This window comes from Siphateles boraxobius, unplaced genomic scaffold (assembly GCF_051911475.1).
Source record: "Siphateles boraxobius isolate OS27281-9 unplaced genomic scaffold, OSU_SipBor_1 51, whole genome shotgun sequence".
In the NCBI taxonomy this organism is placed as follows: Eukaryota; Metazoa; Chordata; class Actinopteri; order Cypriniformes; family Leuciscidae; genus Siphateles; species Siphateles boraxobius.
The window spans coordinates 528,076-544,710 of record NW_027509153.1 but is presented as its reverse complement, the minus strand read 5'-3'; the positions used below and the strand labels follow the sequence as shown (position 1 = coordinate 544,710).

The 16,635-nt window shown below is 44.6% G+C and overlaps 1 protein-coding gene and 1 long non-coding RNA gene across 2 annotated transcripts in view; both read right to left on the bottom strand.

Moving 5' to 3' along the window:
* LOC143712784 (FGGY carbohydrate kinase domain-containing protein-like) overlaps window positions 1–16,635 on the bottom strand; it is a 328,185-nt gene that overhangs the window by 30,940 nt on the left and 280,610 nt on the right. The gene's annotated exons all lie outside the window — the stretch shown is intronic.
* Window positions 11,426–12,044, bottom strand: LOC143712785 (uncharacterized). The gene is made up of 3 exons (XR_013195082.1): window positions 11,987–12,044; window positions 11,806–11,905; window positions 11,426–11,511 (listed from the first exon to the last, which is right to left on the bottom strand). It is a non-coding gene; the product is annotated as an uncharacterized LOC143712785 (long non-coding RNA).

Genomic DNA, 16,635 nt, shown 5'->3' with positions numbered 1-16,635 from the left:
ATTACAGTATTTATTTTAAAAATGTCGAGAACCTTAAAAATAATTATCACATTACTGGTAAGGCTTACCATATTTATATTTAAGGCTTTTCTTATTTTTTTCTACCTGCAGGTCTTGGTGTGCAGCAGCTTCTGTGAGCATCTCCCTCACAGCAAAGGCAGCAAACTCACTTAACGACTTCAGTAAGAATTTACCAGAACAGGCATATCTATATATTTATATCGCTGTGGGCCTCTAGTCAGTCAACGTAGTGTGATTGCGTAGATCTACGTCACACATAGGCTCACTATTGGCCGACGCTCGACACAAGCAAGAGCACCCTCAGTTGATACTGTAATAACACATTGTATTTGGATAACAGATTTTGGCCCGAACCCAGAGTAATCCCAGGTTTGGGATAGGACAACTAAGTGAGGAGATGGGGTGGTGGATGGACGCTGGAAAACTGTCATATAACAGCGGTAAAAGCTACTGTATGTATACCTCCTTATGTTAATTGAGTTGCCTGGATGACTCCCATGACAATTACTAGGTTAATTATCTGAAAGTGCTTCTCCCGAACTTTGTTAATAAAACATCATTTCACGAGTTCACACTTACATATAGGGGTGTGACAGTTATTATATAACCGTGAGACCGACGGTTATAGTTAAACACCGTCATTAGAGCTCTATAACCGCCAAAACCGTGTTATTTCAATTATTTTTACAAACATGTCTTGTTTGTAATGTAATGTTTGTAATTCAGAATGTTTAAATACTAATATCAGCTTACGAGGGAAACGGAGGCGGAGTTAAGTGATGCTTGGCCGGAGACTGCTGCAGGAGATGATTCGAGAGAGGTCTGTGCCACTTTACCGATCAGAGCGCGCGCTGACACGGAGTAAAGCCTTGTTTATACTCGACGCGTCCGCACGAGCGCGAAGATGCGCGCGGCAAAAATGACGCGTCAGGTATGCAAGATCGGTAAAGCCTTGTTTATACTCGACGCGTCCGCACGAGCGCGAGTCTCGGCTGACTGCGTGCGCACCTCTCCAAACAGACGAGGCGTTTATACTTGACGCGCTCGCCGTTGTGCTATTCTGTGAAACGACAGGGGGCGACTTGGAGTAATTCTCCTCTAAACCACCAGGAATCAGCAGTGAAGAAGTAGCTTGCCGGTTATTAATTGCTGAAATTCATATAAAAAGAGTAATAAATGCAGTAGGTTTATTGTACTTTCACTGCATGTAAACTAGTTAAACAACTGAAGCCTTATTGAAGAGTGTTTAAACCTTAATTTCATCAGCAGGGCTTACTTCTGCTATTGTAGGCTTATTTTGTAAATGTAAGCAGTTACTTTAGACAAGTGCAAACTGGGTGCTTAATGCAAATGTGTTCCTATTCACAAAATGCAAATGTCTCTGTGTATAGAAGGATCATAAACATGCTGGTACAGACGTACCAGTTCGGCCAGATTCGGCTCAAAGTCGTTCATCTTCGGATGCGGCGCCGAGCGAGATTTTACAAAAAGTGCCGTGCACACCGCCAGGCGAAATGGGGTCTTGCGCACCCAAACGCACACGACCGCCCACACCGCAATGACGTCATTTTTGCCGCGCGCACCTTCGCGCTCTAGCGGACGCGTCGGGTATAAACAAGGCTTTAGGTGTTTGGTTATTACTTCGCTCGACCGGGAGGGGTCGCGCTGCATCCGACGGGAGCCTGCAGCTCACAACATCGGAAGAGGGATAATTATAGTGTAAAGAAAACAACCAACCAAATTAAAAAGTCATTTTTTTATTCCATTTCCACCTATCATAGTCCTCAAGTATCTCTGGTTATTTTAACGTCTATTTTTAATCAGTAATTATGTTCAGGATAGGGTACACATATTCTAAGAGCTATTTCCTTGTTGTGGATTAAAGTCCTTGTCTCTTCAAACGTGTGTTTGTGTGTGTGTGTGTGTGTGTATTTATGTATTATGCACATTTTATTATTGTTCTTCTGTCTTTTACAACTGTTTTAACTATTGTTCTTGTGTAGTGATGTTTCAGACAGTTGTAATTGTATAACTGGAGTGACAAACAACTTGAATGTGAGCCTACATGGTAAATTCAAACTATCCAAGCATGACTTAGCCTACCAACCTGTGTAGGAGGAGCTGACTGCTCTTCATCAATACTGCTGTACCTATACTGAGCCGTTTCACTGCTGCTGTAGAAGCTGTGGCTGCCTCTGACTCTTTTCTTTTTTGAAGAAGCTCTGAATATCTCTGCTTCTCTTCATAACTATTCTCTTAACCCTAACCCTGGGGGAAATGTAATTCAATCACTCAATCAATCAGTTAGTCAATTCACTTTGAAGTAATAGCTATAACTACAAACATAAAGCAGGATCATTGTCAAATTGGGTTAGAATCAGTGTGCAAAATACAGGTGTTCGTGGGGCTCTGGAACCCCTTAAATAACAGCTTTGACTCCATTAAAATGTCAAAAAGAAAGGTGTCAGCAATGTGCCTAAATATAGGATCTACAAAGGTTTATTTTTACATAACTAAACTATTTTTATAACGTACTCGGTTACTAACGTAACCTCGGTTCTCTCTAGAGAGGGAACGAGTACTGCGTAATATCTTACACTATGGGGAAAACCTCTTTTCCACGAGATATTGAAGCCAAAAATTATCCTTAATTTTGAATTAATTTAAAACGCTGTGCAGCAGCATGCAGATATAGGCAAGACGGCTTTCGCGCCTATTGGCTGCCCTGCGGCAACAGCAGCAGCCTATCGAGAGAGGCTCTGCGTGACACATATCCAATGGGGGCATTTCAAGCCCATTTCATCACGTCCCGCCAGAAAGGGCGTGGTCACGCCCTATAAACATAGCTCGATTAGGCTGGTACAACTGGTTTTCATCGCCGAAGCGAACCAGAGCTGTGTATGCACGGCAAGATACGCAGTACTCGTTCCCTCTCTAGAGAGAACCGAGGTTACGTTAGTAACCAAGTACGTTCTCTTACGAGAGTATCCCACGTACTGCGTAATATCTTACGCTATGGGGAACACAATGCAAAACGCAGTGCGTACTGGGATCCGACACCAAAGTCCCAAGGGCAGTAGCCCGGGGCTCATATAGTGCATAATCACCATAGACTCACAGAGAGTCTGAGAAGAGAGGCTGCAAGCATCATTCCCCATGAAATAGCATCCTACAGGAGCTAGTTATGTTAACAGTGTTTCACGCATACAGGGTGAACGTGTTCAGCCTGAACTGGGTAATAGTACGGGTTATTCAACACCCATGGAGCTGTTTTATCGCTCAGTGAGCGATGCACAAGCGAAACTCAGCATCTGGGCCGGCACAGCGGGGCAGATAGCACTGAATTCTATACCGACAGAAGCTTGGCTTGTAAGGCGGGAACCTCTAGGTTGTAAAACCTTATAAATGTAGACGGCGAGGCCCAGCCCGTGGCCGTACAGATATCGGTAACCCCACTATACCACGCCCACGATGAGGCCACGCCTATCATGGAGTGCGCTCTGACACCCAAAGGACACTGCAGGCCCTTAGAAGTGTAAGCCAGTGCTATGGCGTCGACTATCCATCTGGATAGGCTCTGTTTTGATGCGGCCAGTCCCTTGGAGCGTCCGCCAAACAAAACGAAGAGCTGCTCAGTCTGTCTGAAGACCGACGAGCGGGACACATAAGCTCTCAGTGCCCTGACAGGGCAGAGGAGACTCGCATCCTTCTCCTCATCACGAACCGGGAGGGCGCACAGGGAAATAACCTGGGCCCTGAACGGTGTGTTGAGGGATGTGGGCACGTACCCGTGCATTGTTTTGAGTATGACTTTTGAGCCATTAGGCTCAAACTCCATGCATGACGCGCTTACCGAAAGCGCTTGCAAGTCCCCTACGCGCTTCACTGAAGCGAGAGCCATAAGGAATACCGTTTTGAGAGAAGGATGTTTCATGTCTGACAAATGGATTGGCTCGAATGGGGCACCTTTCATGGCTTCCAAAACCGTAGAAAGGTCCCTCACAGGGACTAAGGGGGGTCTGGGAGGATTCAGCCTCCGAGCTCCCCTGAGGAATCGCACGACCAGGTCGTTTTTCCCCAGTGACTGGCCAGACGTCGGTTTTGCAAACACCGCTATGGCCGCCACGTATACTTTGAGCGTGGATGGGGTTCTGCCCTTATCCAGCAGCTCCTGAAGGAAGGAGAGCACTTCCGTAACTCCACATTCTGCGGGTGAAAAGCCCTGAGCTTGACACCAGGCAGAGAACTCTGACCACTTTGAGGAATAGAGCCGTCTAGTAGACGGGGCTCTAGCCTGCGTGATTGTATTTAACACTCCCCCTGGGAGGTTAGCGGGTACCCGTTGATGGCCCATGCATGTAGGGACCATAATTACGGACGAGGATGCCAAATCGAGCCCTTTGCCTGAGAGAGGAGGTCTCTCCTCACCGGTATCGGGCAGTGCTGGTCCGCCGCATTAGGACTGGGAACCAATTCTGGTTTGTCCAGAGCGGAGCCACGAGTAGCACTGGGCATCCGTTTTCCCTGATTTGTTCCAGCACTTGAGGCTGGAGCGAGACGGGGGAAAAGCAAAGAGGGGGCAGCGGGGCCACACATGGGCCAGCGCATCCCTGCTCTTGCAGAAAATGTTCGGACAGTGAGCGCTTTCTTGAGACGCGAACAGGTCCACCTGTGCTCTTCCGAATGTCTCCCTCAGCAGTTGGATCGTCTGCAGGTGCAGCGACCATTCCCCTGCTGGGACATTGTTTCTGGACAGATGGTCCCAGATTCAGGCGACCAGGCACATGCGCTGCTTTCAGTGAAAGCAGGTTGTGCTGAGCCCAGACCAGGAGGCGTTCCGTCAGCCTGTAAAGGTTTCGGGACCTGACGCCACCCTGGTGATTTTTGTATGCCACCACTGACATGTTGTCCGACCGGACTAAGAGATGGCGGCCTTTTATCTGGGGACAAAAACGCCATAGCGCGTTGTCGACTGCCAGCATTTCTAGACAGTTTATGCGTAGGAGCTTTTCCCGTTCTGACCACTGGCCGAAGAACGGTCTGCCCTCGAGCTTCCCATCCCGAGGTGGAGGCATCCGTGGACACCACCGTCACACTCGAGGGAGTCCCCAGACACACGCCTGACTGATACCAGTCGGCTATTTTCCAAGGTTCCAGAGGCGAAACGCATTTCATGTCCACCCTGAGGTGAAACAGACCAGAGGTCCATGCCCGGGGTGGAACTCGCACTTTCAGCCATAACAGCAGTGGGCGTATGCGTAGCAGGCCCATCTGGAGTACTGAAGATGCCGAGGCCATGAGGCCCAGCATTTTCTGAAACCTTTTGAGCCGGACTATAGAGCCACGGCGAAAGGATTTCGCGGTGCGCTGAATGTCCAGTTCTCACTCTGGCGACAGATGTGCTGTCATAGAAAGCGAGTCCCGCACTGTTCCCAGAAAATAGATTTTCTGGCTAGGAAACAGCGAACTCTTCACCAAATTGACTGTGAGACCCAGATTCTCGAGATGCTCGAGTAATGTGGTTCTGTGTTCTATGAGCTCTGAATGTGATCAAACTAGAATCAGCCAATCATCCAAGTAGTTCAAAACTCGCATGCCCTGAAGTCTCAGGGGTGCGAGGGCCGCATCCATGCACTTCGTAAATGTACGGGGTGCTAGGGGTATGCCGAACGGTAGGACTGTGTATTGATATGCCTGGCCCTCGAAGGCGAATCTCAAGAATCGCCTGTGACGTGACGCTATTTGTATTTGGAAATAGGCATTTTTCAGATCTATTGACATAAACCAGTCTCCCTGGCGCACTTGCGCGAGGATTTTCCTGGTTGTCAGCATTCTGAACTGGCGCTTCATAAGCACTCTGTTCAGCTGTCGCAGATCTAGAATGGGTCTGAGACCCCCGTCTTTTTTCGGTACCAGAAAATATCTGCTGTATAAGCCCCCCTTCGCTCTGAGCCTGAGATAAAGGTTCTATGGCCCCTTTGCTCAGCAGTTTTGCTATTTCGGCTCGAAGTAGATGAGATACTTCGTTGTTTACCGTGGTTTCGACTCGCGCCGTGTAACGGCAGGGACGTCGAGCGAACTGTAGCGAATAGCCTCTTTTTATAGTGTTCAACACCCATTCTGATACCCCGGGAAGCTTTGCCCACGCATCTGCGTGAATAGCTAGGGGTAGAATGAAATCCGGGCTCTGGCCGCGGCATAGCGGCAGCTGCAGAGCTTCGGTGTGCTGAGACATAAACACTGTGTTTATAGTGTGTGAGGCGGGAGGCGCGCCGATCACGGCGGGCAGCCTGGTCGCGCTCGAATTCTCTGTGACAGGTTGTGGAGAGAGAGCGAGCGGGACAAACCCTGTGGGGTTGAGCGTGTCTGTGAAGGAATGTGGGCGCGGGACGGCGGGCACATTCACTGCACTGAGAACACCGTCGGCTTGTGCTGACCGAATGTGCGTCGTGTGTGTTTCGTTTTTACAGAAAACGAGGGACACGCATCGTGTAGTGTTGGCACTGTGTCGTGGGCACATTCACTACATTTTTGCACAATCGACATGAGTCGATTTTATTTGTGCTAGCCCTGAACTGTGGCGGGCTGTGTCTGTGTGTGGGAATGGGCACTGAGACGTGGGCATTCTTACAACACTCATAACACCATCGGCCGTGACCGGAATACCAGAAAATACACTCTTTTGGGAATTATCTGGGTCGCCGTAAAAATGGCATTTGTGTGCAGGCAAGCGGGCTGTGGTGCCGGCTTGTTTACCGCGAAATACACTGGAACAGTCACATTGTTTGGAACTGAACGAGCGAGAAGTTTCGGTGGAGTCTGGCCGCGGCGAGACTTAAACACCGTGGGTCTTAGCTGACTGTATGTGGGTTGGTTTCGTTTTACCGGCTGTGTTTGTGTGTAGAAATGAACACTGGGCTGTGTTCGGTTTGGGTGACTGCTCCCTTTTCGGTGCAAGTCTGGCCGCGGCGAGACTAAATTTTATCTGCTGCGAGACCTGGGATCGAACACGGGTCTCCCGTGCAAAGGCTTTGGGTTTTGCCTCTGAGCCACAGGGGGAAACGACAAAATCTTAAAATAGCTCGAGCAGATAAGAGAGCGTCATCACAGTTTGTATGTGTTGGCATTTGTTTGCAGGCGTGCGTGTTATACAACAGGCTCATTGCTGCAATATTGAACTTTTTCAGCCGCTCGAACTAAGAGGAGCTGAGAAATGTTTGAGAAATGGAGAATGGCCACTGGATTGTGACCAAAACACACTCTTTCCTCATTTCGCCGGTGACGCATGTCCACGGGGGGCGGGATAGCTTTCTTGTAACGTAAAGAAAGCTAGCCGCGCAGCGGTTTTGATGCTCGGGGCCGCGCTGGCACGGCGCTTTTATGGCGCGGCGCTACAGCTGGCTGAAGTGCAGGCTCTGAGAATGATGCCAGGCAAGTCCTCAGAGTCACCATCGGCAGTAGCTCACAGTGAGGGCATCCGCCGTGGACGAGAGCGAGAGCCGCATGATCCTCACCCAGGCAGGAAACGCAGATGACATGGCGATCCTCTTCACTGAGTGTGGCTCGGCACGAGCCGCAGGATCTATGCATCTTGAAAAAGACGCAGCTCTTTTAGGAGAGGGAGAGAGACAGTGAAAAAATGTGTGTCGCAGCAGCGAACACACACACTTGCAGAAAAGGATATAATGCCGGAAAGCGTAGCAGGTACGGCGGCTAAAGGCGGCGATGCCAGCGACTTCAGACTCAAGGCTCGTCCCGCTGTGTGCTTTTTCTCAGACGGCGTGGCTTCTCACTCCGGATCGATAGGCTGCTGCTGTTGCCGCAGGGCAGCCAATAGGCGCGCAAGCCGTCTTGCCTATGTCTGCATGCTGCTGCACAGCGTTTTACATTAATTCAAGGTTAAGGATAATTTTTGGCTTCAATATCTCGTGGAAAAGAGGTTTTCCACATAGCGTAAGATATTACGCAGTACGAGAGATACTCTCGTAAGAGAACTACTCTTACCACTCACTTATAATAACACAATTAACACATATTGCATCTCAAACATTTGTGGCATTTGAATGCAATTTACTCTGCCTCTGCTTATTTAAACATCTAAAAATATGTGAACTGTGAAGATGAGCTAATTGATAAAAACAAAAAGTCCTTTATTTCCAAGAGAAAATATGTATTTAAACAGCCCTTAAATCACAGAGCAAATAAATAAGTCACAGCTTGTTCTTGTGTTATAGCTAGCTACTGAAATCTACACTGTCACACTATATTTCACACACTGGTTAGCCAAATTGAACACACACATCTGCAAAAATCACTCTCAGTCTTCAGTCAAGAAAATAGCGTTTCATATTTAATGGCGGTATCCAAATAACAATTAAAAAAACAAAATGCTAACGTTCATTGCTTAACTTGGTTCGGACGGAACGACGTCCACGCGATGAAACCGGGGGTTCGGCGGCTGTGACTGGAGGAGGAGGGATGATCCTAGTGGCGCCGGATTGCGGCAGAGGATCAGGGGAGAGAAAGGATTCGTCATCAAACGGCTAGAGTTCGATTTCAGACATGTTGCAATTGGGCGGGGGCCAAATGCTGGAAAGCTGTCATAGAACAGCTGTAAAATCTGCTGTATACCTCCTGATGTTAGCTAATTGAGTTGACTGGATGAGCTCCTCCCATGACAATTAGGTTAATTATCTGAACGTGCCTCTCCCGAACTTTGTTAATAAAATATTAGCGAGTGAAAATCAGGGCTAAAATCAGGGCTGAAAACTTGTGTAATCGTGCATAAGACCTTGTCCATACTAATACGTTTTCGTTTGAAAACACTTTTTTTTCCTCCATTTTGGCCTTCAGTCCACACTGAGACGGTGTTTTTATAAATGAAAACTAAGCTTTTTGAAAAACGCTCTCCAAAGCGGATAAATTTGAAAACGCCATTTTGGCATTGTAGTGTGGACTGTCAAAACGGAGGTATTTGAAAACGATGACGCATGTTTAGTCATGTGACACATATTGTACCGGTATATATTCATGTTTATACCGGTATTGTGCATCTTATGTGCCATTCACTTTCACACTGTTGCTAAAATGTTACTTTCATATCACAGTTCTGCAAAGACCAAACATATGGTGACTGAGTGCAACCTGGTGAACTCAGTGAATGCTGATATATTTTGCTAAATAGCATTATCCTGCCAGAGGAATTGCGCGATAACTTTATCATTTATTTTTCCATTTGTATCATCTCATTGAGCTTTTGTGAGAATTCCATTTCCTGTCAACAACACAAAATGAACGAATCACTCTCTGAGACAACTCAGTGCTCCTGAGTCATATTAAAGATTCGTTTACAGTGAAAAAAATCACTCATGACCGACCCATCACTAACACTAGTGTGGAGGAGAAGCTTTTGGAAAACGTTAATGTGGATGGACAGCGTTTTTATACGAAAACGCCGTTTTCAAATGTATCCGGATTAATGTAGACGTAGCCTTAGAGATGTATTGTGCATTGTTGGCAGCTTCATTGCACTTTGTGAGATCGTGATGAAATGACAGAGCGACAGCATTAGTGATTGTAAAGGGAGCAGTCTTGACTCGCATTCGAGGCTTCAGCCTATTTAATCCATTGAATAACACTATTATTTTTCATGCTGCTAAGAGAACCGACGCCAATTGCATGCTGTAAAGTTTCAGAAGTGACCTGGATTCACGCAGCACGGGATAGAAATATGACGCTAAAATAGTAACGCATTGAAGCAATGTAAAGGCACACTAAATTAATAGAAAAATATTTGTAGTATATATATTTTTTAAATTCTATTCCAAATATTGGCAAAAGTTATGACTTGTAAATAATAGGAATGTAACGACAAAATCTCACGATACAATAATACCTTGGTGTAAAGACCACGGTACGATCATTATTGCGATATTTAAAAAAAAAAAAAGAAAGAGTGACAAATGAAGACTTGGAAAAAGGTGCCATATGTGTTTATTAAACAATGATTAAACATTACAATGATGTACAAATTAACCATGTAATTTCCTGACTCTTTTTTTTATCCTCATAACTTCTGCTTAGAAGGTATATACACACACATACAGAGAGAGAGAGAGAGAGAGAGAGAGAGAGAGAGAGAGAGACAAACACACAGAGAGACAGACAGACAGACACACAGACACACACACACACACACAGAGAGAGAGTGAGAGAGAGAGAGCGAGAGAGAGAGAGAGTGAGAGAGAGAGAGAAACACACACCGAGAGAGAGAGAGAGAGAGACAGACAAACAAACAAACAAACAAACACACACACACAGCGACAGACTGACGGACACACACGGGTTAATATTTGGGTGAACTCCCCTCATTACTGTCATAACGTTAGTTAACTCACTCTCATTACTGCAAAAAGATAAAACTGAATACAGCCCGCTATTTCCTTCATGCAAATTGCATATCCGTTTTCAACTGCTTTGTTTGTTTACATCGGTAGAATGACTGTAACATTAAGTCTCTCACAGTGAAACTCCTACCTGCTTCGCGCGCGTCTGGAGTAAACGCGTTTACTCTCATTCGCTTCTGCAGGACTTCAGTCAGAGTTTCAGCGACTGAAGTGAAAAACATTTGTAACAAGGGCCCTCAACGTAGGTTGGAGCAATGGACCAGTTTCTAGGTCAGTGGAGAACAGAATATTGGCAGTAACTGAATCACAGACATCAAGTAAGGAAAGTATTTGTAATTGTAAATTGAACAGTCATATACATAAAATGGAACAGAGTTTTAAACAGCAATGATAACAAAACCATAAAATTATACACAAATTATGAATTCTCTGTTGTCTTTGGGTTTTCTTATCTAATTCCTTTAAGATTTAAATTCCTTTTCTTTTTTTCTTAAAACAATTTAATAAATGTTATCTATTTGATCTCTGTTTACATATATCTTTAGTAAGACTTTTATTAGATTGTTCCGTATTTTTTTTGTTTTATTATTTTAGAGTTTAGGGTTCTAATTCTATTTTGCCTTTAGTGTTATAATTTCCTATACCGTGTTAGACAAACCAAATAATCTCTTAAACAAAGTAAAATGGTGTATAACCATAATTTGACCAACGGAAACTTCTTATCACACTGAAATGGTAAAAGGAAATTCAATATTTACATGTGACCCACATTCAATAAACAACACTCTTGTTTTAACTCTTTCTTTGAATTGTCTCTTGAATATTGTCCAGAAAAAAGAATCCTTTAAGAGATCCAGTGAGTAAATGCACAATCAGTTCAATCCTACCAGTTCGAAGAAGTGGTCCAAACAGAAAAAAAAAAGAAAAGTCCTCCTAATTGAAGAAGTTGATGTCTCTGGCGCAACGAAAACCTTGTGATACAGTAAAAGTGTCTTTTCCCCAGGCTCAGAAATCAGCATTCAATTTTGGTGGCTCGCCATCTCAAATCCATGAGAGAATTTTCCAATGAAGCAGTAAACCTGACCTGTTTTACCAAAACAGTGTCATTAACATTCGATATTATTTCTTTATAACTTTTCTGCTCTTTAAACAGTGTTTAAACATACATTTTCACTTTCATGACGAACATGTGATATCTCACAGGCATATTGACAATGTGCAAATTAATATTCATTCATAGCTAAGCAAAAATATATTACTCAACATTTCAAAAATCATATTAACATTCAGAAAATATGCAAATAGACTTCACAGCGTGCATAATATGCATAATAACATAAAATACATCCATTATAGAAAATACAACAAATAAACTCACCAAATCCCGAGTTTCACAGTTTTTTTTTTAAACACCCGCTTCAGATTCAAAGGAGCTTCACAATCGGCTAGAATCCGCACTTAAATCAGCAATCACCATTCTAAAATGATTTATCATCATCAACCACAAAGTATTATAAAGTTGCTTATAACCTTATTAAATGAATTTTAACAATATAAACCTTATTAATCCTTTCTGCATCACTCTCATCTCGTGTTCACCGCGTCTCTCATCTCGTGTTCAGCGCGTCTCTCGCATTTCCGTGTGTCATCCGCTGACGTCATACGCAACTCGTGTACACGTAATATATCACATGTTCGGTGCTAGACCATAATGCATATTATTTTTATTTATTTTTATTTAATTCACAATGGATATGAATAGATCGTTTCAACTTTTTTATTAAAAGTTTAGCTATTAGAATATGCAATTATATTATCCATTTATTAATTTTTTTAGTACCAAATTTAACATGGGTTACACCCTCCCTTCTTTAAATCCACGCAAGTCCCTTTGCGTTATGATGATGCCTTCTAATCAGTGTTAAGGCCTATTTCTTAGGGTGTTTAACCGATCTGGGTTGCTCTGTTAACGTTTCAATGAAAGCTGTGTTCAACCCTTGCAGAAGAGATTGAATAATAGATACCATGGGATTTCCCAACTCAGGGTAAGTCAATCTTTTGGATCTTTGTCTCACTCTTTTGGACTTCCTTAATCTACTTTCAGCTTCACATTCATCTGACTCTGTGTCTTCTTCAGGTGTTGCAGATTCAACTGGACCCAGTCTGTCTCCTTCCACTGGAATATGAAGTATGGATTTTTGATTTTGTTCTGTTTTAGTGTTAGTTTCATTCTCCATTCTGTAATTTGCAGGAGCATTCGGACTTTGTTGCTCTGTTTCAGACAGACATATTCTCTCTTCCAACATTTCCCTTTCAGGTATCACATCACTGTGCACTGAGGCTGGTCCAGAACAAGACTGAGTTTCAGGTAAGTATGCTGGTTCAGGTAAGTATTCTTCATGTGTACCTTCAATGATGTTGGCACTGGCAAGGTTTGAATCAGGTTGCATCTGGGTAACAGGTTCAACATTTCTGAAAGGAATTTTTCTTGATGTTCTCACAACGTCAAACTCCTTAACAAATCTCACTGGAGTGGTTTTGGAATTTGGCTCAATTTCTTGCACCAGATAATCATCGTCCTCTCCCTCATGATCCAGACATTGCTCTGAACTCTCTGGTTCTTCCTCATTTACTTCTCTCGGAACCGTTCTCCCTCTTTGTGACTTAAGTACCATTTTCTCTTCCTCCACAGAGGGTGACAAGAAACCACAAGGCAATAACAAGTCCCTGTGGAGCGTCCGCAAAGGTCCTTCCTTTCCTTCTGGTTTCACGGTGTAAACAGGAAGCTCACCAGCACGGTTCACCACAATGTATACTTCAGAGTCCCATTTATCAGCCAATTTGTGCTTCCCTCTGAGACGCACATTTCTGACAAGAATTCGATCACCCTCATCAAGTGAAGATTCTGTCACTCTTTTGTCATACCGTGTCTTGTTCCTTGCTGCAACCTTTGCTGCATTCTTTCTGGCAAGCTCATAACTCTCCTGCAAGTGTGTTTTCAAAGTTTTCACATACTGGGAATGGAACTCATTATGGCTGTTACTCACAGGTACCCTAAACGCGAGATCTATTGGCAACCTAGGCTGCCGGCCAAACATCAACTCATATGGAGTGAACCCTGTAGTTTCATGTTTAGTGCAATTATATGCATGCACAACAGGCTTCACAAAGTCTCTCCAATGGGTTTTGTCTTTGTTTCTCAGAGTACCCAGCATACTCAACAGCGTTCGGTTGAACCGTTCAACCGGGTTTCCCCTGGGATGATACGGTGTGGTTCGGACTTTACGAATACCGGCAATCTCACACAACTCTTTAATGGTCTTGCTCTCAAAATCAGGCCCTTGATCACTATGAAGCCTTTCAGGTATGCCATAGTGCACAATGAAGTTTTCCCAAAGGCTTTTTGCGACTGTCTTGGCCTTCTGATTTGATGTGGGGACCGCTACAGCGTACTTCGTGAAATAATCAGTTATCACCAAGATGTCCTTTGTATTGCTACGATCTGGTTCCAAAGATAGGAAATCCATACATACCAACTCAAGTGGCCTAGATACTTGAATATTCACTAATGGCGCTGCTCTCTCAGGTGGAGTCTTTCTGCACACGCACCGGTCGCATGTCTTGATCTTCACCTCCACATCTGTAGCCATCCTTGGCCAATAAAAACGGGCTCGAGCAAGATCAAGGGTTCTTTCCATACCCATATGGCCCATATTGTCATGCAGTTGCTCCATGACAATAGGCCTCAGATTCTTTGGGAGAACAAGCTGGTAAGTTGTATGTTCACCAACCACTCTTTTCCTATAAAGAATACCCTCCTTCAGCTCTAACTTTTTCCATTCTCGCAGATAAAATGGGAGTTCTGGTAATTCTTTCCTCAGTACAGGCAAAGACGGTTTCCCTGATTCCAGTTGGAAGATGACTTCCTGTATTGCTGGATCAGCTCTTTGTTTATCTTTCAGTTCTTCCTCTGTCATCTGAGGAACCACTGGAAATCCTTCAAAGCATTCATAAGTCTCAGGAATCGCCTCTGAACTCACAGAAAGGGACTCAATCAGAGGAATGTAATCACCGTCCGCAGCTGTGCGTACCAGATGTTTATCGTTGATAGCTTGGACTACATCAGTGGAGACCAAGACTGAATTCCCCTCCTCAGGTAAGTGGTGCAAAGTGAATTGACGTATGCGTTCCTGCTCCTTCTGTGATATCCTGTCGTTGGTAAGCATTCCATGAGGCCGTCTTGACAGTCCATCTGCATCTAGGTTACTCTTTCCCGGACGATATTGAAGAGTGAAAGAGAATGTGGACAAGGCAGAAAGCCATCTGTAACTTGTCGCGTCCAGTTTTGCAGATGTCAACACATAAGTTAACGGATTGCTATCTGTGACCACTTTGAAATTGCTTCCATACAGGTAATCAGAAAACTTCTCCGTGACTCCCCATTTCAGGGCCAAGAACTCGAGCTTATGAGCAGGGTAACGAGCCTCACTCCTTGAAAGCCCACGGCTGGCGAAAGCAATTGCTCGCAGTTCTCCCCCTTGCTGCTGGTAAAGTGCGACACCTAGCCCGGTTGTGCTAGCATCGGTGTGCAACTCGTATGGCAGTGTGGGGTCAGCAAATCCCAATACGGGTGCTGTGGTGAGTTTCTCTATGAGCGTGTCAAAAGCCTGTTGACAACTTTCTGTCCATCTTCCTCCAAAAGGCACTTTAGGACTCAGGTAGGACGTTATCTTGCTCTTGCCTTTACAGTTCTTGCGGAACGGTGGATATCCGACAGTCAAGTCATTTAGTGGCTTTGCGATCTTGGAGTAATCTCGGATGAAACGGCGATAATAGCCAGAAAACCCCAAGAAGGAACGTAATTCTTTGAGAGTTTTAGGACTTGGCCAGGTTTTAATAGTTTCTATTTTTTGAGGATCGGTTTCCACGCCATTCTGTGACACAATATGTCCTAAATACCTAACAGATGTCTGGAGAAATTTACACTTCTCTACTGAAAGCTTCAATCCATACTCTTTCAAGCGATTTAGGACATGCAAAAGGCGGATTTCATGTTCTTCTAGTGTCTCAGAAAATATGATTAAATCATCCAAGAATACCAGAACTTCAGTGAGGTTAATATCGCCCATACACTTTTCCATAAGGCGCTGAAATGTACTGGGAGCATTCGTTATCCCCTGAGGCATTCGATTGAACTCCCAGAACCCAAGAGGACAAACAAAAGCGGTTTTGGGCTTATCCTTTTCCTCAACTTCAATCTGGTAATAGCCAGACTTAAGATCGAGCACTGAAAACCACTTAGATCCACGGAGTGCCGAAAAGGCTTCTTCAAGATTCGGCAGTGCATAAGCATCCTTTATGGTCTGTGTGTTCAATTTACGGTAGTCGATACACAGCCTCACATCGCCGTTCTTCTTTTTGACGACCACAATGGGTGACGAAAAGGATGATTCCGATTCCCGAATGATTCCAGCCTCAAGCAACTCTTCCAGATGTCGACGAACTGCTTCAAAGTCATCAGGATGTATGGGTCGGGCCCTGTGCTTAAAAGGAGTATTGTCATGTAGCTTGATGCTGTGCTTCACCTTGTCAGTTCGCCCCACATCGAAATCATGCATAGCAAAAACTTCTGACATGTCCCTTAACTTCTGGGAAATCCTCTCCTTCCATTCTTTGGTTAGTGGAGAGTCGCCGAAATCAAAGCAGAGTTCCTTAGTAGATCTCTCTTCTCCATTGGAAGACACGTCACCCTTCGGATTGCTCTTACTTGAAATTACTCTCTGTATGGCATGGACTTCCGCAATTACACTCTTTCCAGGAATGGTGATATCATGCTCAGTCTCATTTTTAAGCACTACAGAGACTTTACGAGATGGATGCTTGAGTAAGTCAAGAAGACAGCTTGCAACTAAAAGTCCTCCAGGAACAGAGGAATGAGAGGGGGGTTCCATGACTACCCACCTATCCGTCACTTGTCCTTTTACACTCACAACTCCCTCCATGACAAGATTCTGCCCTGCAGGTACGATAGTGGCATCAGCGGTGGGGAGTCTGACAACTCCTACATTACTGTTTACTCTCTGATTCCGTCGATATTCAATTGTTCTCACTACTGCCTTATAACCAAATGGAATGAATTTGCAGACAGTGTTATTGGCTTCAAGATGCTTCCCATATGCCAAGTCTAAAGTGTTGGTACCTATGAGCA